The sequence below is a fragment of the Coturnix japonica genome, unplaced genomic scaffold, assembly GCF_054131305.1.
Source record: "Coturnix japonica strain WE unplaced genomic scaffold, WE-NBRP24 Scf048, whole genome shotgun sequence".
Lineage (NCBI taxonomy): Eukaryota > Metazoa > Chordata > Aves > Galliformes > Phasianidae > Coturnix > Coturnix japonica.
In genome coordinates, this window is record NW_028188951.1 from 508,186 (window position 1) to 532,533 (window position 24,348).

Consider the following 24,348-nt stretch of genomic DNA (forward strand, 5'->3'; position numbering starts at 1 on the left):
AATATCTTTAGATATCCAGTTTGCAGTCATTGCGATTACTCCAATTCTGCTAAGGATATTTTGTGTGAAAAAGGCTTCTCTTTTCTCAGTAATTCATACCCTTCTGCTTAATCCCCATTGCTTTGCTATAGTTAGGAATCTTCGGTGCTGGTGTCTCCTAGTGCTTCTGCTTTTTTAATACCATGTATCCCCTGCAGTCTTCTCAAGTGCTGTAACCTATGGGATCAAATCAACTTTAAATGAGAAGGGCAAAGTCAGCCAGCAGCCAGCTCTGAAGCAAGCAGTGTCTTTGCTGCAGAGCTTGCTGGCTTGGGCAGAGGGTCAGTCCATGTTATATCTATCTCTAGGAGCACACAGCTGGGCTCCACAGGGCCCAAGGGTAAAACAGCACAAGAATGAAGCCTGCCATGGGCATATCACAGTAACTGCAGGGACAAGGACAAACGTCAGCCACAAGCTTTCACCGCTGGTCATCTCTGATGAGTAGTTTATCTACCATGTCTGATTCAAGTGCAAGTGACTGAAGTGTCTGTGCACTTAGTAAGACTGGGGCGGGTTCTCCATGGGTCCAACCCACCTGTAGCAAATAGGAAGAAAAGGCAGCACAATTTGAGGGGTGATGAATGCCAGAGTTGAAGCAAGGCAGAGAGGAGGACTGCATTTGGAGCTGACATCCAGTTGTGCAATGCAGCTCCATTCCCAGCAGTTGTTGCCTGTCCCTGGAAGTAGGGTTAAGAAGGAAGATTTACTTACTGTGAAGTGTCTTAGGTTTTGTGTGTTTATTGCAGGACAATCTGTAAGAGCAGGGATATGTTAGTGTTGAGATAAACCTGACCCTATCCTTAAATTTGAAAGTCTGTTCACTGGAAAAACTCATTAGCTTGTCAGTTTGTTTAATATTCCAAGAGCTAAACTTATATCCCAGGAAGGACAAAGCAAAATGTGGTGTTTTAACAAAGTCATGAGAGAGATGGAAGACTTTATTTCTCTTGCTAATGCATTTCCAGCACTGGTTTGCATCCTTATGACTCTGGGGAACGTAGTCTGCAAAATACATGATTAAGCATTATCACCATGATTTCAGAAGCCATTCTGTTACACCAGGCAATAACTCATTCTGCACCACTGCTCACACCAGTACTACTGTCTGAGCTATGAGCTAGACTCCAGCACTTGGACAGTATAGAGAAAGAAGCCATAAGCTATTCTGTATACTTTTTTCCACTCATGACTTTTATACTTAGTAAAGCCAATTGGCCCTGTAGATTAGAATTACAATCCTGCCATAGGTTTGGTAGACTGGGTAAAATAAGGTTGGTCTGTTGCTACAAGGCATTTTGGTTTATGGTTATACTTTTCTGTGGGTTTGTAAGACAATCTTACGTTTTCCTGGAGGCATCATTTTAATTTTGAAGGCAAATTATGACCCATGTTGGATTCATGTGTTTAATGAACTTGCTTTAGGTAGAAGTTACTCTCTGTTAATTAAAGAATTTATTTGGACTCCAATTTAAAGTGCTGTCTGGAAGCAGGGCAGCAGCATCCCCTGGGTGTGGAGACTGAGGCTGGCAGGAGAGTGGAGCTTTGGATTAGAAAGAGGTGCATGAACCTTTATTCCTTTTATCCCTGTTCTTTTCAGTCTTCATGTGCAATGAAACGATGGCTGTGATGTCAACAGATAGACAAGGAGCTTTCACTGCTCGTAATCCTCAGACATAACTGGAGACTTAGCCCCCTTTTCCCAAACAGGGAGGAATGTTTTCATTACTATGTTAATTCAATCTGTCCTATAATAGTGATACTTTAATTGCTCCTCTGTTTTCCTCAGACATAATCCAATTCCCTTTGGCCTCCTAGTTTATCCACACATTAATTGGGTTATTGCTTTGTAAAAGAGAACGGCAAATATATCACTTAAATTTTATCACAGACAATTAATAAGCATGACTGAGATTTTTAAAGTACCCTAATGCAATTAGATTCCAGACTCCCAGGAGTTTCAGTGGGATCTGGGTACCTTCTTCAGTCACACCTACTTGGAAATCCCCATCCCAGGCATATAAGGAAGACTATATTTCTTTATCATATATTGAGCACTTCAGAGTTTTCATTTTCAACCTGAATTCCTGATTCTACTGTCCTTAATCTTGTAAATCTGCTTTTGATTTAATCTAGTGAAATTCTTTTTGATTTCCTTGATTAAGGTTTGCAGGGCCAAAGCTTTTGAAGTACAGCTAAAGGCATCAAAGCAAAATAAGGCAACAACAGGAGAGCTTGGGGGACTGGTAATGGGACACCCAGCTTTTCATGTTAAGGACTGAAGTCTCTGTTGAAAGTGACTTTGCACTTGCTAAGTCTTGTAGATGTGGAACTACAGTCCATACCTAGAAATTTAGTGGGACTAATGCAGAACAGCTTCGTTCAGCAAACTCAGGAAGCCCTGAAACTGTTCCATGTGCCCACACCGGCCTGTTGCTGTCACAGCCAATCTGTGGTTGTCATCCAACAAGCAGACACCTCAGCTCATGGTGCACTGAGTTCCTCTTGTACTGTGGGTGCTTTTGTACTGGGAATTTTTGTTTCCTGTGCAGAGGAACACTGGGACAGGCTAGTAGCGCTGGAGATGGTTAGAAGAAACAAGTGGACTGTCCTTGGAGCAAGGAAAGCCTTAATTCATTTTTGCTTGAGCAGTGCAAGGAAATACCAGAAGTAGGCGTGCTGGAGAGATCTACTTACCCTTTAATTGCTCTTTTAGGTACCACCCATAGTAGTGTGGTCAGAAATACCCTTCATCCATAATTACAGCTGTGCACTTTACGACTCTTTAAGCTGACGTTTCTTGCAGGCAATGGGTTGAACCAGAATGGGAGATGGCTGCTACATTGCCCTGGAAGTTTGTAGTGATGTCAGTATTGGGCAACAAGGAAGAAATAACAACTATTGCTACAAAGCCTTCATAAAGGAAATGGAGTGGGCTGAACTGCTTCCTCTTTATTGGTATTTATGTGGGATGTGAATCAACCAGCATACAAGCCAATAGTGCATGATCAAAGGGTGAATACTAATGATAGTAAGTTATATGATATCTCTTTCATACCAGTAGATGTATTATGTCCATGCCCTACCCATGTTGTGCCTATGTGGTGGCATCAGGAATTTTCTTTGAGCAAGGCAGAAAGAAGAACTGCCTAAGCAACACATGCTTTGTATGCTCGCTTCCTACAAACTATTCAGTGAGTAAAACTGACAGAGATCTTTTTTACTTTAGGTGATTTTCAGATAACTACACTTTTTAACCCAACCTTACATGCTTGAGTTAGAATGGCTGAAGAAAATGATATAATATAGACCATAGACCAGGAGTTGCTAAAAATGAAACTTGAAAAGATGGGGACAGATATTCCTCTGCACAGCTTGGGCAGGGGATGAATATTCAGTGCTGTGGTGAAGTTCCTCAGTCAATGGGCATGACCCTGCTGAGTGCAAGGTGGAATGTATGTAATGCAGTGCTAGATTCATGTGGTATTTTCCCTTGACCTATATGTAATGTGCACATGGTAAACCTTAATGCATCAGAGGAGAAATAAACCTGATAAAGGTTAAGGGACGTGCCTGGAAGGCATAGTGCCCTGTATCTGTCTCATGGAGGCTCTTGACATCTCATTTCTAAGAGGCTGATTCTGGCTGCCATAGGATGTGGGTTTGGTTAAACTGTGAAAACACAAAACAGAGAAGGAGTTTGGGTCCAAAATTGTCTTCTTTATCTTTCTCACTTCAAGTAATTTATGGGATTCAAGTCAGTATCATGTAACTTTTGGTGAGATGTGAATTTGGGCATTTACTAAGCTCTGTGTTCTGGGCTTCAATGAACAGAGGAATGATTGAGCTTACTGATCCACTTGGGTGCTTCATGGAGCTGAGCTAAGTATTTGCTTTGGTCTTTGACTCTTCCATGAGGAAAACCAGCCTATTGCTTTTGGGACTTCCACCTGTCTGTCAAGCAAAAATAACTTTCTCATTTGGGATGTAAAGAAATGCTATTACAGATGGGGTGGTTATCATTGTCAGAGTCTCTGATGGAGGTGGATTCTCTGTCATTTGCACTCAGATATCCAGTATCTCAAAGGTACAGCTCAAACACTGAGAATTTGATGTGGAGTATCTTTGACCTGTTTCAGTGCTGTTTGCATCCTGAATATCATTTTAAAAATCTACAGACATACTTTTTGTGTTGTCTGCACTTCTTCCCTTTCCAGGAAACACCTTTAATTTAAATAGGAAAAAGTCTGGGTAATTAAACAAAGCAAAATGCGGTAGTGAGGAATGTGGCACCCAGCTGTGATAGCTCAAAGTATTGATTTTTCCTTTCTCCTCTCAGAAGTTAAAGGAGTCAGCCTGGCTTCAGCTCAGCTGCTACAAGCTGATTTTTACTAATTTCTCATGCTTGGTTTTACTAACTTACCATTGTTACTGCTGTACATATTCAACTGTGCGCTTGTATAGAGAGAAGTTCAGCTGCCTGTGTTGTGTTCCCAGATGACAGCTTGGGAGCACCTGCACTAGCCTGGCCTCAGCACAGTGCCTGGGCAGATGGAGTTGTGCTGTGTCTGGGAGCTCAGGCTGAGCCTTTCAGAGGCATTGCTGTTCCTGCTGGAGGCTCAACAGTGTTTGTGCTGCCATTCAGCTGCATGCTGAACCAGCCAGCTTGTAGGACGGAGTGGTGAGTTTTCCCCTGGGGAAACTTTCCTTGCCATTTCATTTGGAAAATAATAAAAAGGAAGCATGGAGCTTCTCTGTAGTGGTGAATTCAGAAAAGAGGGGAATGACTGCAGTGTTCTGTTAAATGCACACTGCCACGAGGGAAAGGACGCTGCTGCTGCTAAATGTGGGGTGGATTAAAACTCCCTTGTAGTATAAGGACAGAGTATTCTCATTTGGTGCTTGGAGAAATGCAGAAATACAGATCAAACCATTACTCTAACAACTGCTGGATCCTGCCTTCTCATCTCTTCTCTCTGTACAAAACACCCGAAAACAAACAAAAAACCAAACCAACAAAAACCAATGCAAATCTTTTGTCTCCAGCCTGACTCTTATATCTGCTTTTGGCTGAGTACTCATTTCAGGTAATTGCTGCCAGACAAACTTGTTCTATTCTTGACAATGTAGAAGTCCAGGGATAAGTTTTGTGGGATGGTTTCTTCATTGCAGGCTTCATATTTACACAAAGGCCAGTATGTATTTGCTGGTAATTTTGAGTCATGAAAATATCTTAGATAAATAAGGTCTTTTATAGCCTCATCATCTTTATTTGCTGTTGGGCTTTTAAAATACATTTCAGGATTTATTAGCCATGTATATGGAAAACACCCCAAATCTGATAATCTATGGTTAAATTGATTATACTTTACAAGGCTTTGTGACATTTTAAGTACTTCATTGAAGCTACAGTTGTAATAAGATTATTACTAGGTTATTGGCATTAAATATAATAATAGCCACAAGGATTGAAGTTGATGCATGGGATAGAAATGGGATAAAATGCATCATTGATTATGTGGGTGTTTACTCCTAGTTCTTTTGGCAGTTGAAGTGGGGAAATTCTGATCTTCTTGCTGATAAGAAGTTGAGCTCCCAGCCATTGTGCAGCAGCAGAATCAGGCTCATGGAAATAGCCCAAGACAGTGAAATCAAAATATCCTTTGGGTACGCAAATAGAAGTATAGCATTAATTTCTTCAGACTGTTTTCCAAATGACCAAACAGTCGTCAGGAACTGGGCGTTTTCCTTGAGTGATTTTCCAGGTTTCTTCTTTGAAATATGTTAACGTGTCCCCATTCCCCCTGAAGAGATACCTGGATTGAATGGTCTAAAGCCTCTAGGATCAGCAAGAAGTTAGCAAGCACAGATGGGAAATTGAATCCTGCCACTAACTTTGAACAGGCAGTGTAAGATGGCTGGGATAAATGAGAAGGCTTAAGGGAAGTGTGGTGCTTGAAGGACTTCATTACTTACAGTCTGTAGTACTGATTTTGATTAATAGCTCTCTAATATTAGAAGCACTGTATCCAAATCAGATGCAGATCCACATGCTGCAGCTATGCAAGGCCCCTGGAGCTCAGTCTAAGGAGCACAATGATAAGATAATTCATGTGCATGCTTAGAAAAAAAATTGAGTGACAGAAGTGGAAAAGGGGGCAAAGGTGTTAAAAATGCCATTATCTGTTCTATCTGTTTCAGTTAAGATCAGCTGTAGCGCGTGCTATGCTCAGAGACCTGCTAGCCCAAGGGCCTCTGAATGGAGTTGAGTCTGGGGTGTTGAAAATTGCTGGATGTGATGCAGATTGCACCAGTTCTATGTGTGCCATGGCATGATTTCCTTCACCCAGAAGGACCATCTGAGACTGAGAGGTTATCTGGCTGCTTGTGCTGTACAGACTGTAGCTTTGCCATCTACACTTGCTCCCTCTCTCTGAAAAACAGGCGGTTAGCTGGCATTGGATGTGAATTTTCCATTCGTGTCAGCTGGTGCATTGCCCCAGCTGACATCCCACTCTAAATGAGATCTATGAAGGTGGCTACAGCAATCGAATCTTTGCCATTTGTTCAGACCTTCAGGTGCATGAATTGAGGGCCTTTGTTTATGACCTTGCACAGAAGATGACCACTCTCTTTAGAACATCTCAGCAGGACTTTGTGACAACGTTGTTAACCACTTTCAGAGCAGAGGTTGTGGAGGGCTGTGGTGCTGAGGTGTCACACAAGCCACATCCAGCACTCCTTTCCCTGGATGCAGCCAGCCCAACTCCTGTGAGATTAATGAGCCAAATTCTGTTCTCAGTGATATTTGTGGAGTTGTGCCGTATTTGTCCTGAATAAATCAGAATCAGTCTTACTCTGCTCAGGAAAGCCAATGAGGTTTTGGTCCCCGTTAAGTCAATGGGAATTTTGCCATTGACTGCAGCAGGCCTGGGTTTCATTTGCAAATAATGACTTTCAATTTAATTTAACTACTTTCTATTGGAGAAGGCAGCGCAGTACCAAACCTGAAGTAAACACCTGGTACCATCTCAAACAGGCAGCTCCCATCTAAAGGTGCGTTGTGTTTCCCATAAAGGCTGGGCTGCTGCAATATTCAGTTGCCCAGGATGTTTTCCTTTCATGCTAAATCAACGGCTCTAATTAAGCATGATGACAAAATATGAGGGTTTCTATGTAATTATGGCAACGACACCACCTGCTTCTAATTAAGCTGCCAAAACATTTGGTCTAAAATGGTGCAATGAATAAAGAAAAAAAAAATTCCAATATTTTGGCAATGCAACAACGGGTTGGCTTTCCTCACATAATTAGTTTTAACAAAGTATTGTTAATCTGTTTTCTGATTAATAGCCTATTTAATCTTATAGCACTGTGACTCTGAGCTGCCTCTGGTTTGAGTTTCCACCAAAAGAGCTAACGTTTCTAGCAGTCTTAAGGATATACTTATGTGAGAAACATTATAGTTTCTTATTATTTTCATTATTCTTCACGAGAGCCCCAAAGGTTACATTGTTTGAATTCACTGAACTTTAAAGGCTTTTATTAAATTGGAAGCCACAGGAGAAGCTGATTTTTTTATTTTTTTTTTCTTCTCTTCCTAGTTCCTTGTACGGAGAAGTCACTGGTGTGAGTAACTGGGGGGGGGAGGGATGCCCAGAAACATTACAAGCTTTACATGTTGTAGAGTGGCTGGTTGGTTGGCATAAAATGTCAGCTCTGTGGGCTGCTGAGATGCCCTGGGGTGTACAGAGGCTGATGGTGTCCCCTAGAAATGCTTCTTGGGTTGGAATTAGTGACACTGAGGAGAGGAATATAATGTGTAACAACAGCAAAGCAGCCCAAACGCTTTTTCAGGACTTATGTGGCCGCTTGGGTTTCAGAGCTGTTAATGTAAGCTGGCATGTTAAATCAAACATGATCAACACTGTAAAAGAGCCAAGCGTACCAACAGTACAGATGGGTGGCAGATAATGAAAGAAGCCATGACTGAGCAGTGTAGGACTGCTGATCAAACCACCACATGGATGTATAGGACTTATATTTCCAAAAATCATCATTTGAATCCCAGGATGGAAGCATGTAGCTGAGTAGTTGCTGTAGGTGTTGCTTCTTTAAGAACAAGTTGTTAGCTGCTTTCTTGTGTCTTGACCTGACTGCCTTAGTTTTTCTTTGAGCATGAGTTTTCCACTGCCTTGTGGTGACTCTGTAAATGGGTGTGAATAGTTTCTGCCAGCCGCGGTGTTTTGTGTTTCCCTTTGTGGTGCCACAGCTCTCTCCCATAGCACTGTCTGGGCTGGGTTATCTATACCCACTCCAGCTGGAAAGTCTTGTCTAGCTTCCAAATTCAGATGAGTTTCAAGAAAGTCCAAGACATTGGCAGCACTCAGCGCTTATTGAAGGTGACTATTACTTCAAAGAATATATTTCAGTTTTCTCATCCTAAAGTGATGGTGATGGCAGTGCTCTTCTATCTGGTATATTGCTGGGATGGTGGTGAGATTTTGGCATTTGAGAAGTGGCTTCCTGGCACATCTCCCTGCTGTGGTGGCCCAGATACAACCACACGAATGTTGTACCCTCTGCTGGTCAGGCAGCCCTTATATCTGCAAGCTCACGTGCCCTTCAGCATCAGGTGCAGAAGTCCATCTTTTATCTCCAGATTCCCTTTGTGCAAGCAGGAAGTTAGTTGGTAATGGAGTGGAGATTAACAGATTTGCCAAATAAAAACGTCATTGATGAGTTGTACCGTGACCTGCTGGGAGGCAGCAGTATAAGCGCAGTCTCCAGATTCCACCTCCTAGCTCCACTTGAGATGTGGAGTCCTAAAGAGAACGCGTGCTTTCTGTACAGCTGCATGATAAGAAGAAAAGAGGAGGATCAGAGGTTTCATTTCATGCCAATAGAGTGAGTGGATCAAAATCCCAGTGCTATAAGTGCCCCACAAATTGTGCTGAAGCAGCTGGAACAGCCACTCACTCAGTGCTGCTGGAGCTCCAGCCAACAAGACAAGCCAGGATCCCTGTCAGCTCCCAGACCCAGCCCTACCACTCCATGACAGCAGCAACAAACCTTTGGTGACCTCACCTTACTCATGCATCAGAGTGGCAGATGAAATGCCTGTGATGTTTTTTTCCTTCAGTCCCTATCTTATTTATTAAATATGTTTTCAGTTGCAGATATGGGAATACCCCATGTTTGCTTCTAAGTGTGCTTGGTAAGATTTGTTTTCCTAAGAGCTGATCCAGGAATTGAAGAAATGAGCTCCTGAGCCACTTTGCAGGAGATGGTTAAGGTCAGCTGAATGTTTTCCATGATTAAAGTACACACTGCTGAGTAAATACAGGGAAGAATTATATGCTATTTGACTAGCTGCTAATTACAGTGAGCTCTTCCCAACTGCACTTCCTTTATAAAAGATGAAAGACAGATCCCTCAAAATTCTCATATTTAGTTCCTTTGGAGAAAATGGTCTGGTAAATAAAACAAGTATTACTGCTCTAGTTTGTATCATGCTTCTTCTGCATGCTAATCTGAAGTTCCCCTGAGATAATTTGACAAGAAGGCCATTAATGCAAATTTAAGCATGACCTAGAAAGGATTTATTTTTCATGCACCGTAGTGATTCTTTGCTATTGTTGTTTGTTTTAAACTGCCTGGTGTTTGGGGGTTGCCTTTCCTTGTTTTGCTTTTTTTTTCTCATTACTTTTTTAATTTAATCTCATCACCACACTAAGCGTGAATCATCTCAAAAGAAGTATGTTGCATTCAGATAAATGCAAGAGGAAGATATGAAAACGTCACATTATTTGGCAGACAGAAGGTATTGTGTTCAAAACAAAAAAACTATCTTCGTAGGCAATTAAGAAAAGTTTACATCAATTGTTTTATGTTGTTGGAGGAACTGAGTACAAATTTGCATTATAGATACCCAAGCTTTCCATACAGATATACTCTCAAAGCCCTCCGTAGTCCAACAGTAGAATAAATGCTAACTAAACCAAAATGATTGCAGATTGCAAGATTAAGCATTCATTTTTCAACAGGTTGGACTTTGTTTCTTTAATTTCTAGGCTGTTGGTCAGTGTTTTGGTCTGTAGTTGTGACGTTCTTGTGAGTTATGGAACCAAACCAACTTGTTGAGAATGATCTCAGCACTTCTAGGTTTGCTTATATATTGTGAAGAACAAAAAAAATCAATTCCCTGCCTCTCTTAGGCCTTTCACGGTCAGTTTAAGTCTGTTACTCTTTTGCTAATACAATATTTCCATATATATAGGATATTTCCATATATATTAGATAGATGGAAATGAAATACGTAACCTTTCCCAAAGGGATCTCAAAGCTCTCTGCCATCTTCATCACAAAGCCTTTGAGATGTGCCACTGCTCACAGTCAGGAGAAATAAATCCTAGCTGGCTTCCAGCAACCGTGTGCCCTGTTGGTGTGTGTCAGTAGAAACCTCCATGTCTGAGCCCATGCATTTTATTCCTCGTTAGACTGTTAATGGTGAAAGAAAAATGGTTCCTTTCCATTTAGCTTCTGAGCGTGCAGGAGAGGTTATTGCTGATGGCAGCAAGGAGAAGCACACAGGGGTGTATCCATGGGCTGCTTCAGGTTTGGTTCACATTTTTCCCTTCCAGGTCGATACGCCTGTTTTATATTTAGCTGCAGAGGATGCAAAATACCTCCTTGACTGATATACAGTGGGGACAGTGAGCTGGCCTAAGGCAGAGAGAAGCGACTCATAGTCACAGGTAACTGAACAGTGGGAGAGAAGGCAGATTGGGCTGAGTGCTGCCAGCTCTCCTCCCAGAGAGCAGTGCCAGGAGTGGCCGTGCTGACATCCTGCCAGCATCTGTGCTGGGAAACATCTCCTGTCCAGCCTGCTTGACCCCCTGTCGAAGTAACTTGTTTTGCCATTTGTCACTGCCAAATGTTTCTTTCTTCTGCCTCAGTCAGTTGGTTTGCCACTCATTTGACTCACTGCATAATTAACTTTGCCAGCCAATTGACTTGCTGTGTGATTATCTTTGCCAGTCACTTTAGTCCCTGCATATTAATCACGGTGTCTAACGGGCCTCAGGGCAGGCTCCAGCCTGGGGGGAGATGCAGCAGGTGCTGGCAGCCCTGGCACCCACAGGCATTGCCAGGCACTGGGGGAGAGCCGCAGAGCCGTGCTGCCACTTGCTGCTTCTCTTCCTTGACCTGAATTTAACTTCATTTCCCAGCAGTGCCCCCCTCCAGCCCTGCCCCTCCTCATTTCATAGCTCTTGTTTCATATTGTATCCGGTTGTCTTTGGCAGTTTCTGTGATGAACCTCCCTGGGTGCTTCCCTGCACTCCTGTGTGGACCAACCACAAATCACCTCCAAGGCACCCATGGATTCTTTGTTCAGTTTCAACCAAGGGGCTGCTATTGCAGGATGTCTTGGAAACATTTTCTGACTTAGAATGACAAGTGTGAAGAGCAGTTGCAGGCAGTTTATACATCCTCCTCATGGAAAATAAACCTGTTAGTGTACGCCATATGCTATAAAGAAGCAGCTTGTGGCCACACAGCTGAAACTCTAGAGCCTTTCCTTGTTTCTTTGTCTGTTCATCTATTTGTCTTCAAAGCGGGAGCCCCTAACAGCTGACACTTCTCCTTCTGTCCTGTTTGCCAAATAGCCGTGGACTTTTTAAGTAATGTACACAAAAGGTTTGGATGTTGTCAAGAATAAATACCATAATGCCTAGATTTATCATGTTATCACAGAAGAATGTACTTCAAAAAAATATTTTCCCTGCCTGCCATTCGAATGGGTTTGTTTTTCTCCTTTGGAGCTCATTTCCTTTAAACTCTTCCTTCCTCATCTCAGCTTTGTTCTGCCCATTCTGCCCAAGTTCAGTTCTGGCTCCTTTATTGCTTAATGAAATTTTGTATGACTTCATTCCCTGTTGGATGCACTTCAGCTCTAAAAATACAATCCAGCACCAAGACCAAGCAGACTTCCAATTTAATTTTCCCTGATGGTGTTTTCTAGTTCGATTGGACAGATAGAATCTATTGCTAGGATTTTGGCCTCTCCATATCCTCTTATATTGACTGGTTGTTTCACAGGCGGGTTATTCTTCTTGCTTGGAGGCCCTATAGGAAATTCCTGTAAGGCACTATTTACAATCCTCTCCCATTACTAAATGTTTTACGTTTGATTGCAACCAGCAGCATCTCAAAGAGCTTGTTTTTTCTAAAGTGTGAAGGAAGATAAATCCCCAGATGAGATACAAAGGTACAGGTCTATCCTGTGCAGTTGAGCATGTTGTTATTTTGCCTAGTTTTGTTGAGGAAGCTCCACATCAGGAGATATGCAGTTTTTTGCAGGTTGTGCGTCATAAACGTGCTGCATTTGTATTCCCCTTCCTCTCCAGCTTTTACTTTCCCTAACGTGCTCCTGGGACAGCCAGAATTATAATTGTAGTGGTTTTATGTTACAAGAGTCCGAGTTCTTTTGGCTGGCAAATGCGTAGACAAATCATCTGACCTGGCTTGGTCCTCTCATAACTTCCACATAACAGAAGGAAAAGGAGTGATCCCATCCCAGCTGCCCCACTGTCTGCATTTCAGTCTGTGCTGAGATAAGGGTACTCTGCTGGGAAGAGATCTGAGCTTCACAATCTGCAGTTTTTCTTCTGAAGTTCAATAACTTCAGGAAAAAAAAAAAAAAGAGTTTATGTGTGAAGTCTGACTGCTGCTTTTCTTTCTTTTTTTTCCTTTTTCCTGAAGCATCCCTGCTCAGCTTCTCCCAACAGTTCTGAGCTGCAATAAACCCACTCAGAATCTCAGCAGGAGCTGGTTCTGACTGGTGGGGACAGTGGGGGCTGCCAGAATGCGATTTCAGCAGAGGAAGTGACACATCTGGGCTGAATTCCTCTGCTTGACATTTAAGAGCAGATATTGGTGGTTTGGCTGGAGTTGTTGTTTTGGACAAGACTTCAGTCTGTGGGGGTGTCCTAGCGCAGCCCAGTGCACTGCCTGCTCCATCGAACAGACTTTGGGGAGAAGGCGACAGCTTTGTTGTTTCCCCAAGTCATTCCCTGCCTTTTTGAATACAAAGACTCCATGCATGGGGAAGTGTGGCAGAGAGGAGGAAAGAAAGACAGTCCTTGCAAAGAACTCTAGCTAAAGATTAACCTTGCTGACTAATTGAATGTTGGCAATGAAAAATGTTAAAACAAATACACCAGAGAAATAGGCAGTATTTTTTCCCTCCATCTGCTGATGAAGGGCTGCCTTGCCACCTGTCTAGACCCAGAATCTTTGGATATTAAGCAAACCCAGCCGCCTTCTCTGATACAGTAATAAAGAAGTTAATTCCTTTGTGTTACAGAAATTTACAGCCTAAAGGAAGCCAGTTGCAGCTTTGAGAGTGTCCTTCAAGTTATACTTCGCACCCACCCAGAACACGGAGATAACAGTGTTTACTATCACTTTGTAAGTATAACTTTCTGGATGACTAAAAGGGTAAGTAATGAAATGCAGCTATCTGCCATATTTCTGACTTCTCCTGTATTTATCCATCTTTTTGTAAAAGAGCCGTGGGTCTGTGATCCTTCCCATGGGAAAAGCAGGGGAAGATTTCCTACCAGGGAAAGCCTGGCTTGTGGGTCTGGCTGCCCTGCTGCAGCTGGGGAGATCTTGGGGCATGGGCTGCTGCTGTCAGGAGATTTCAGCTTCAGTGATAGACTGGCTTGGGGAGTCCTGGTTTAACATTTGTACTGTTGTTTCTATTTCTGGACCACCAGTAGTCCCATAGTGGGGAAACGAAACAGCGGAGAGGCTGTTGTGAGCAGCTTAGGTCTGTTTATTGAGTTGCCCATAGGGCAGACAGAGTCAGCTACAGCATCTTGAGAGCCTGCATCAGTGAGCAGCACAGGTACGGAGGTGAGAGATGAGGGTATCACAGTGACTGCACCTGTGGGCAGTCAGTGTTGGGGTGATTATACCCTTGGGCTGCAGGGTACTTCACCGCTGGAGGTCAAAATGATATCAAATCTTGACACACCCCAAAATCAGTGCAAGATCTCTCATTACTAGCAGATCTGACTTGCAGCAATGACTGATTCACAGAAACAAGAGAGGGAAAAGAGGCAACAGTGGGGGAAGGGGGACAAGGATGCTGTTGGAAACTGCTGGCCTTTTAAGACCTCTTATAAAGTCTCTCTATTATTGCAAAGATGAGCTTGCTATAAACTCCCGAATGGACAGACGGCAGCTGAGATACAAGAGAATGGGGCCTAAGACAGTTTTCTATTATCTGAGAGATTTCTGTCTCAATAGAAGCTTTCAGAGCCAGCACGAGTGCTGAGCTGTAAAATTACGCCCCTGTAGGAACAGTGTGTTCTGATGGAAAAGGCAAATAAATTGTTTTGCGACTTGATATTGGACACACAGTATTGCTCTGCTGGTTCTGAAGTCAGAAAGACTCCATCACAGATAGCGAGCCTTAATACCTTCTGTGGCCAAAATAAAAATCACTTTCTGTTCTCACTAAGAAAATACTTTGCCCCTATGGGGTAATTCCTGTTGAAGCTGTCTGCTTTGTCCATCTCACAGTTTTCTCCTCCATAGCACAGAACAGCAAACCTTTCTACTCTTGTACACGCATTTGTTCTTTAATTTTTCTTTTCACAGTATCTACTATCTCAACCTGTAACTGTGAAATTAATGTTTACATAATTCGAACCATTTAAAACTAACTAAAGCAAACTGTCACCTTCCAGTTTGGGCTGAAATGGAGAGCAGTCCATGCACCAGCACACACACGTGTACACCCACTTGCCTGTCACACAGCAAGATTAAATGCCAGCAGCCCATAATTTCAGGTTAGCCAAGGCTTCCCCACCCCAGTGTTCTATGCCCTGCAATTTCAGTCATTGGCCAGGCCTCTCTGCATGCAGAGAATGGTTGTGTAGGCCTATGTGTTGACCCTCTAGGTCAACAAAACAGATCGTGTACTTGGTTTTGTCACTACTTTATTTATCTTACTACTTTCTTTACTCACCAGTTCTGGGTGGTGTCTCTTTCTGGGACACCAGCCACAGCTTCCATTATTGGCTGTACCCTTTATCATAATTCTGCATTACTTCCTTTTCTGCCAATGGCAATCACATAAGTGCAACGGATTATTTACCTCCTTTCAGTTTAAATATGATCTATATATTTCAGCTCAGCTTAATAGCCCTTACATTTACAGTGCATTTCTGTTTAGGCATTTCTACTGGATGCATGCTGCAATAATTCCCACAACAATATTTATTTTTTCTGCCAAAAACCCTAATTCAATAAAAGAGCCTGCCTTCATAGTTTACAGGTTTCTAAAGAGAAGGAATCTAATGAAGAATTTCTAGTGTTAGGCTTCTTTCCCTCTTTCTTTTATCTGCAGTCAAAGAAACGAAATTACTTTTCACCTTGTCTTCTGTTTGTTTTTTGCATTCCACTTCTCCTGCACTTGGGTATGAATCATGCTTTACCTGGAATCACGGAAGAGCAGGCACGGGTGTGCTGCTGGTTCTGTGTCTGGTCTATACTTTCAGTAGAGACACTCAGCTGTTATAAATCAACAAAGGTCAGTCAATGAAGCCAACCTGGTTTAGACAAGCAAAGGATGTGACCTTTGGTCTTTTGCAAGAGAAGGTCCTTGGCCCTACCCCTTTGAAAATTCTAATTTAAAACAAAGCAAAAAAAATACATGGCTGTCAATCAAACACATACTGTTTCTTCTCTTGGTGAGGGTTTGCTCTTGTGGGTTTTTTTCCTCCTCTTAGGAATGCAGCTGATAGAATTCAGATAAAAACCCAGTGCCTAAGAAAGACCCTTCAGCAAAATGTTTGTCCGGCGGTGTTAGAACTTGCCCCTGGATAATGACTTAGATCCACCTTTATCTTTCTCTTGCAATTCTCACACAATTAAGCAGCCAATTCCAGCATTCACTGAAACTTACTGATGATTATCAGCCTGAGTCTGCTTCTACTGATGATAAATTCTATACTGGTGGAACAGAGTGGGCTTTGGCCCATCTTTTGCAGGTTACCTGCCTATACTCAGTGCTTCTTTTGAAATCTCACGCTCTATCAGTGAAGCAATAACTCTGTAGGCTCAGCTGAGCTTTCCCTTGAACCTGGTCTCTAATTAACCACTGCTTTAATTTCTTATCAGCAGATTGGCTTACTGCAGAAACATTCAGCATTTCCATAGCTTGTCAAGTCACATAGGAACGCAGCTGCTGTCATCTTGCTACAACCTTCGTGTTACACAATGTATCAAGTGAAGTCTTAGAAGTTTTCCAGACCTTTTAATCTTCACTTCTCACTTGCTATTGATCCTTTCAAACAGATGTCATTCCACCCACAGACATTTTGCCCCACGGGGACCTAAAGCAAACTGGGTTGAGTAAAGACCCATTTCATACACTGAGGAAAGCATGAGAAAGATTAGGGTCTAACTATAAGCCTCTATTTAGGAAGGCAGTAAAGCTCACACTTAATCCATTCCTGTTGTAATAACTGATGTAATAACTCATAACTGGTGTTATGAGAGCTATAGAAACCACAGCCCTATTTGTACTAGATGTTGTACAAATGTATAATGAAGAGGAAGTGTTACATCCTGAAAGACTGCCTAGAAATGTAAGAATAAAGTCAGCAGGGAGAGCCAAGCAACAGACAGGCGTATGGGAAACATGACAAGACTTCTATCTATAGAGGAACTCACTGGTCGAAACAAATTACCTGATGAACGGTGCTGTGATTTCTGTGGGTATTGTGGCATATCCTCAGCCCAGAGCACATGTCTAAGTCTAATTGAAGAAATTAATGTTTAGCATGTGCTTCAGTGCTTTGCTGAATCAGATTCATACAGTACTGCCACCAGCCATGCTAAGAGTGGATGGAGATGAGCTAATGTGTCTGGTATCAGTGAAATTCCGTACCGTCTCCCAAGTGGAGTACATTGTGTCCAGCCAGAAGAACTGAAGCCCCTTTCTGTACTGTGATTTTCAACTCTGATTAAACCATTTTAACATACATTCCCGAGCCCACTGATGTAATTGATTCCTTCCAGAAAAAACATCGTGTAGAGCAACACTGCCAGGAAATGGGAGCCCTCGCATTCGAAGCCTGTGTTTGTTGCAAATATCCTGACTGACGTCTTTTGTGTGGCAGCTTGAGAAGAAGCTTGTTTTGTCACCCTTTTCAACTGCACTATTGTCCAAGTCTGGAAAGAAACCGGGATCTCATCTGTGAAGAAAAAAAAGATCCATCTTATAAGAAGAGATGAAATACAGTGAGGGCAAAAGCAGCCTGGAAATGAGTTTGCAGTGAGAAAGTACGTTTCCTGGAGGTCTTGTCAAAATAATCTTTATCAACAAAGGACTATTAAGTGCTATGAGATTTGAGCTTTTCATCACTGTTATTGTAGGTTCAGTGAGTCAATATTCATTTCCCAAAAGTGATGCTCTCCCTGACCTATGGTTGCAAGGTGACCCTCTGCCCCTTGCTTCAAACAAATTCAGCAGCTTTGCAGCACTCTGGAAGCAGCCAGCTCACCTAACTCTGAAGCATTTACCAGAAGCAGCAAAATTCAAGGGGAGTTTTGCAACTCACCTGAGTGTTTGTGCTGGGTACTCTACCACAGCCACAGCACAGACTAGAGAGGCCTTCTGGAATCAACAAGCCCCTTGTCTCTGTAAGTACTGCAGATGTGCAAAGCCCCTCTATGAATTAAGAAACAAAGATACATTAAAAAGGAGAGAGAGAAGGAGAGGAAGAGAGAGAGAAAGAAAGAAACCAGTTTGTTGGCATGCTAATAGTATTAAATGTCATTACATTGTTGAACATCACAGCTACTGAACTTGGACCGGAGCTCTCACCAGCTGAAACCAGTTAGTGACTGCAGGCTAAGGCATCTGGGCAGGCCAGCACCAACTGGAAGTGCACTTAAAATCCTTTGCCACCTTTTTAATTTCCTATCTGAGGGTTACATCTATGTTTCAGATGACAAGGAATGAGAAACCTACCTTCTGCAGCCTGCTGGCAGCATAAATGCACCTTTGCTGCCTCGAGAGACAAAAGTGATGGGGATGTGGAACATCTGCAGTCTGGATGGAGGACTCTTCTCCCTGGATTCCCTCTGTGGTGTTTTATAGACTCTGCCATGCCCATGGATGGTGGGTCATGGTGTGTCAGAGAACGATGCTGTCACACAGCTGGGTGAAGCAAAGGGGCTGCCCCTTTGTGTGTTAATGTGAAAAAGCCCTTTTGCAGGAAGACAGAAATGAGGAGGGACTGCGAAGCCAATGAAAAATATTGTTTTTCTGTGGGTTTGTGTTGTTTTTGTATTCTCCCAGGTGTCTTATTAAAAATGCATTAAAATGAGACAATTAGCTGCTACTGAGAATTTACTATGCTGCTGCATCAAAGTACTTTGGAGTACTTCATAAATACTGAGCTGAGTAATTGTACCTATCTCTACTGTCTGCCACAAAGGCAATGGACAGAGGTGAGAGTCCTGGGAAGATATAGTCTTTAATGAGGTAAGAAAATGAATGTCTAAGTAGATTAATTATAAACAGCATATATAAACTAATGTAATTAGCAGTGGCTTGACAGGCTTTTTTATTATTATTTGCCACTTGCTTCCATTCAGTTTTCTTCTGGTTGGTTGCAGCATAGATACCCTGATGATCAAATAAGAAAAAGCAGAGGCAATACCCACTCTAAAAAAACATGTTCAAAAGCCCTTGTGCTTCTCAAACATGGGAAATGTGGACATGTCAGCCAGAAACCACCACCTGACAGCTGCAGCTTCTTCCATAGGTCTCCTTTGGCCTTGTTTCTTCTCCTAATTCTGAAGCAGAATTCAGGTCTCAGCTGCTCTCAGAACCAGAAGTATCAAGACCAGCATTTCCATGTCAAACCTCCCATGTACACACAGCCAGTTGCAATGTGTGTCACACTCACATCATGGATGATGTCCTCCCTGGGCACACGTGTGCTTGATCCATGCAGGCAGAGCCACCAATGTGGAGTGCAGGACCTTTGCCTCTCCCTGCTCTGAGCAGTGATTTAGCGCTTTTGCACATCTGCAGCATATGCTGCTGCTTTTGCCTCTGCAGCTCTCTGCTTCTGGGTGTGGAAAGGGGAGAAAGAAATAGGAAAAGCATTGTGGCGGAGTGGCAGGAGGGGATTTCTGATTAACTTTTTCACAGTCTACAGTCTGATTTGAGAACATACCGGTTCCAGTTTTCATAACAATGCATTTTCCCTTGACAAGTGCTGGTTTCATTTTATATAGTTGTCTAAATAGTTATCACATCTCTAGTGCTGCTAGCCAGAAACGACTCCCCGGTGTGCCAGATCCGGACCTTCCAGTAATTTGTGTATGTAAATCCAGATTATTATCAGGTTCACACGTAACAAAATGAAAGAGCAGATACAAATGATCTGCATAGAAATCTCCATGAGATATTCACATGTGGAAAATTAATGTTTCTCGTTTGTATAAATGTCTGAACATGTAAGATCTATCAATCAATCTCTCTCGTACCCGTACAGCTCAGAAGCATGTGGCAGTGAGTCCTAACATCGTCTTCCATGATTACCACGTGATTGCTGACAGAAGCTGATCAGAACTGAGAACTGCTATGATCAGTTTTTTGCCACTGTGAGTCTAAAATGTCCTTTTTTCCCCTCTTTTCCTGCTACGAATTTTACTTGTGTAACAGTCAACTTAACTACAGTGATCTGGGAATTAACAGCCAAAGACTATTCAGTGCTGCATGTTGCTTAATGCAATTAGCAAAGTTAATAAAATGTTGTACAGGTGCCTCATACCAGGGGAAAAAAGGCATTGTTCTCACTTGCTTAGGATCAAACAGTGACATTACCTTATTTCCTTCAAGAAAGAAAGAATTAAAATGTAATGAATTCCAGTTACCCTGGAATATGTGAGGAACAAGTTGAAGTCAGCTCTGACTGTAACAGAAGCTAAAACAGAATTCACTGTTCCTCCTCCCTTTGACAAAGCTCATATTTGGAAGTCATACACTCAACAGTTTAACATCTGAAAAGATGTTAGCAAATGAGTCGGTGAGAGGCAGGTGAAAAATACTGATGTCTAGAACTGTGGGGAGAAGGCCTTCATACTCCTGCTGGAAGGTCCATGAAGCATAAGAAAAAAAAGAATGTTGTCAGTAAGGTAAGCATGCTAATCTTCTTGTGTCATTCTGAGACAGTCATTTTCAGTCCACAGTGGTCCTGTTGGTGCTGCTGCTGAATATAACATGGGAGAGTGACTTATTGAGGGCCTGGGCTGGGAATCTGGCCTTTGCTCACAGGACTGTAGCCACCCTGGGCTAGGAAAGTTCCCTAATCCTGCTTATCTGGAGTATTTACACTCCTCATAGCACCCAAGTGTCAGCAGGTACGGGGCAGCCACGTTTCAACTCTGATTCAGCCAGGGAAAGCAGTCAGGTCCAGGGCCTGTAGTGACTGGAAATCATAACCTGGGGTTGGCTGCGTGTGCTCTGCAAGATGATTTGGTGGGCTTGATCCATTTTCCCCACATACACACATCAAACACCCACACATCTGGCTTGTATTAGCGTGCCCTCGTTGGCAATTGCTCTAAAGACAAACTCATCTGGGAAGAACTGGAGCGTCTGAACCAGCTGCAGCTTATCCAGCCTATGGAGAGTGCAGGTAGAGTGAGGGAGCAGCAGAGGACCTGGGCTGTTCTGCTCAGCCAGCTCTGGGCATCCTACGGGCCAACCTGACAAGGTGCTGTGCTTCCAGAGGATAGCACTTCTTAAGCATTTGCAGTAACCTTTAGTTTCTAAATCTGAGATGCTGTGCCCTCTTTTTCTACACCTTGCCCATTTATTTTGCTTTTTCAAGGACGTATGGTTATTAAATGAATAAATAAATAAATAAACACCATCCCTTGCTTTTGCTATTTGGGAACCAAAGGCATCCACCAAAGTCACAGCTCTGTAACCGTGGGGTTTCAGGGGCTGGACACACAGGGCCTTTCCCACACACTGTGGGTCCTCAGGGAGACAAGGACAGGATTTGGCTGCGTTCTGCCCCCAGCAAGGAGGGGCTGCACGGAAATTACACTGAGGGGATTCTGATCAGCACAACTGCCAAAGCCAATTACCAGGAGGAGGACGCTATAATTATATCAGGGAACAGCTGTACTTCATTAGGATCCCTCGCGGGGCGGCTCGATGCCCGGCCACGTTACACTCAGCCGCTTTACGCCCTTCCTCACCCTCCTTCCCTGCCCGAGCTCTGGCCCGGCCCCGGGGCGCTGCAGCTGCCGGAGCTGCGCCGCATCCCCATCGCTGCGTTGTGCTGCGGGTCTGGAGCTGCACCTGCCCCTGGAGCTGCGCTCTGTCTCGCAGCCGGTCCCGTGCCGGGCGCTGCGGGCAGGCGGCGCTCTGCGGCCGGGCTGCGCTGGGGCTGCGTTGGGGCTCGGGGCGGTGCGGCACGGGCTGCTCTTCTTCCTCCTCCTCCTCTACCGCCGCCTCCTCCTCCTCCGCAGCGGCGGGCAGATGCGGCGGATCGCGGGGCGGCTCTCGCCCGCAGCGGGCTCCCGTCGCCCCTCCGCCCCCATGGACGGCAGCGGGGGCATCAGCCGCGCGTAGCTCGGTGAGTAGCCCCGCTCCCCTCCCCCTTTCCTCCCCCCCAACACCGCGTTGCCGCAGCTCCGTGTCCCCCTCCCGAGCTCCTCCCGTTTTTCCCTCCCACCTCAAAACCCGGCGATGCTCCACTCGTGCTGCCGGTGGGGACCCGCCCGCCTTTGCCACCTGCTCCCCCCGGGCACTGCGGAAGCGATTCCCCGTGGGCTGCTCCCGCACGGCTCGGGCTGCGCGTCCCGTCGTGCCTCCCCCTGCTCGGAGTCCTGGGCTGGGTTCCCCGGCAGCTGTTCCAGGCTGGGACTTCAGCGCTGTCAGTCCGAGAGTTATTTGCTTTCAGCTAAATTTAATTTAAACTGACTCCGCGGTCGTAAGAGAAGCTCAGGGAAAAAATGTCAGTTTGTGGATTGTTTTCCTTAGCTCGGATTTAAAGATCTCTCCCTGTATATCTGGTAAGGATTTAATTTCATAAAATGATTTTTTTTTGCGGTGTTTTATTTGCTCTTGGAATTTAACAGTCCTCCCAGGCAGCCGGGTTTGGTGGAGGCTGAATTAATGAGCTCCGAGGCACGGGCAGTGCCCTTGGTCGTAACAGGTGCAGTGTGCATATTCTTATGAACAATGAAATGGTTTCAGCGTTCAGGTTTATTTGTATGCGCTGCATTTCTGTGGCTCTGAAGAAATTGTCATGCTATGTTATGTCAAAGATGCGCTTACAGCAGGAGCGTGTCCGTAGCACCTAATTACCAGGGCATGGGAGCAGCTGCACTGCCCGTCAGCACAGGCTTTGATACACAGGGTGTTCCTGGGTGACACAGCACAGCTCAAGGGGTTTGGTGCTGTGTGTGTGGACCCACACTGGCCCTCTGGGATGCTGTGGTGCAATGTGAAACACCAAGAGGCTGGGAGGAGCAGAGTAGTATGGAGGAGGTACTGTGTCCAGGTTGTATCCTTTGGACCTGATGGCCCTTTAAGGCGGTTTCCCACCCCTGAGATTTCCAGGCTGAAGGGTTGGTACACCTCATGTTGTTACTAAAACCTAATATAATGATGCTTGCATTGCACAGAAGACATTTCCTGGACAGGTATTTCCTAGTATAAAAGAATGTATTAGATTAGATGTAATAGAGCCTGTATTTCACAAGCTCTATTTGAGACCACAATCCAGAGTGACACCATGTCAGTAATTGATTTAATGGGAGTCATTCTGGACTTAGATCAGAAGGAAATTAGACTGGAAGTTAATTGCTCCTCCTAAGCCAACAGGTCTATTCCAGCAAGCCTTGCCAGGCTCAGCCCCTGCTCTAGAATAACTGCTCTGTGGTGCAGCCGGGGGCATCTCCTGCTTCTGCACTGAGTGATGTTCTGAGTCCATTATCCTTGCTTACATTGTTATGGATGAGAGGAGTGGTCTGCTTGGGATGGACATGGGTTAAGTAAAGGGGTGATATGGAGAGTGCATTCATTTTTTACCTTCAAGTTCTTTCTAGATTGCAAGGAAGGCATTGTAGAGTGAAGGATGAGTCAAAATTCTAGCCAGAGACATTGCTAGTAATGAAGGATCTGTTAGAGTAGTTCTCCTGGGTGATGCTACAGAACAAAGAGAAGGCACCGGAGATGTCAGAGTGGTCTTATCGTAAGAGATGTTCTTGAAGCTGTACCTTGCAGTTTACTGTCCATCATGAGAAGTGATTCTGCTGCTTCTGGGAGTCATGGAGGTGTCTGCTGGGTCCCTCTCCCAGGGATTTCAACATTGCAGGGCAATAACTGCATTTTGTGGTGTTCTGTAGCACCTGCAAGTGTTGGGATAGCAAACTGTCTTGCAATGGGAGAGAAAACCAGCGCTTCTACTGCTGTGCTGACTTCACTTGGACTTCTTGCAGCCTCACCCAGCAATGTAATTCCATCTGCTGTCAATTTGGGGTTAGGGCAGGTGAGGGTAGGAGTACATTTCTGTACACAGTTTGTATAGTCCTAGTTCAGTCAACCAAGGACGATAATTACCTTGTTAACCCTTCGGAAATGACTACTATAGCTCCCCCTGGTTTATTAAGGTAAAAGTGGGGATTGCTATTAAAATACAGTGCGCCTCGCAAGAAGTCATTAGTCGAGGAGAAAACATTTCTATTATAGCATATGTTGCACTTCACCAAGTGACGCTCAGTTGAAAGAACTTAAAGTATAATTTATTCAACTTTTGGGGTAATAATTTTTAAGGTTTGTTTAAGAATCCATTGAGATAGGTAAGCACCTTATTTTGTGAGCATCTCGGGTGATTTGGGCTGGGCACAAAGTGCTTTGTCCTTCTCTCATTGCTGGTGAAGCGTGATGCTGCTGTGAGTGAGCTGGGTAATGTTTACAGTTCTGTTGGAGCGATCAAGCAATGGATAGTCATCCTTTAATTGCCTGAGGCTTTTCCTGCTATGTGTGCTTGTTAAGCAGAGTTTTGAAAATCATCTCTGGAAGCCAGTTATTTGTTTATGCTGCTGACACTGATCTGGAGAGGGATATGTCTGTGTTGTAGTTGGGAACATAGCTTGAAGCACTTTTTGTTCTCCAGCAGCGTGTGTGTGACCACGTGCAGCTCAGTTCACCTGATGGCTGTGAGTACCTTCAGCTGCACTGGGTTCACC

The 24,348-nt window shown here is 43.9% G+C and overlaps 1 protein-coding gene and 1 long non-coding RNA gene across 5 annotated transcripts in view; both read left to right on the forward strand.

Annotated features, from left to right (window-relative positions):
* Positions 1-13,276: 13,276 nt before the first annotated feature.
* Positions 13,277-17,823, forward strand: LOC107320103 (uncharacterized). The gene is made up of 2 exons (XR_004308880.2): positions 13,277-13,542; positions 17,140-17,823. It is a non-coding gene; the product is annotated as an uncharacterized LOC107320103 (long non-coding RNA).
* Positions 17,824-19,631: 1,808 nt separating this feature from the next.
* The window catches only part of RASGEF1C (RasGEF domain family member 1C), a 70,813-nt gene continuing 66,096 nt past the window's right edge, over positions 19,632-24,348 (forward strand). The window contains exon 1 of one of the 4 annotated variants that reach the window (XM_085532072.1): positions 19,632-19,740. The gene's annotated coding sequence lies outside the window, so the exon portion shown is untranslated. Of the gene's footprint in view, positions 19,741-21,440; positions 21,729-22,027; positions 22,168-24,348 lie in introns of those variants that run through there. The other 3 variants (XM_015875614.3, XM_085532071.1, XM_015875615.3) reach the window with 3 other exon arrangements.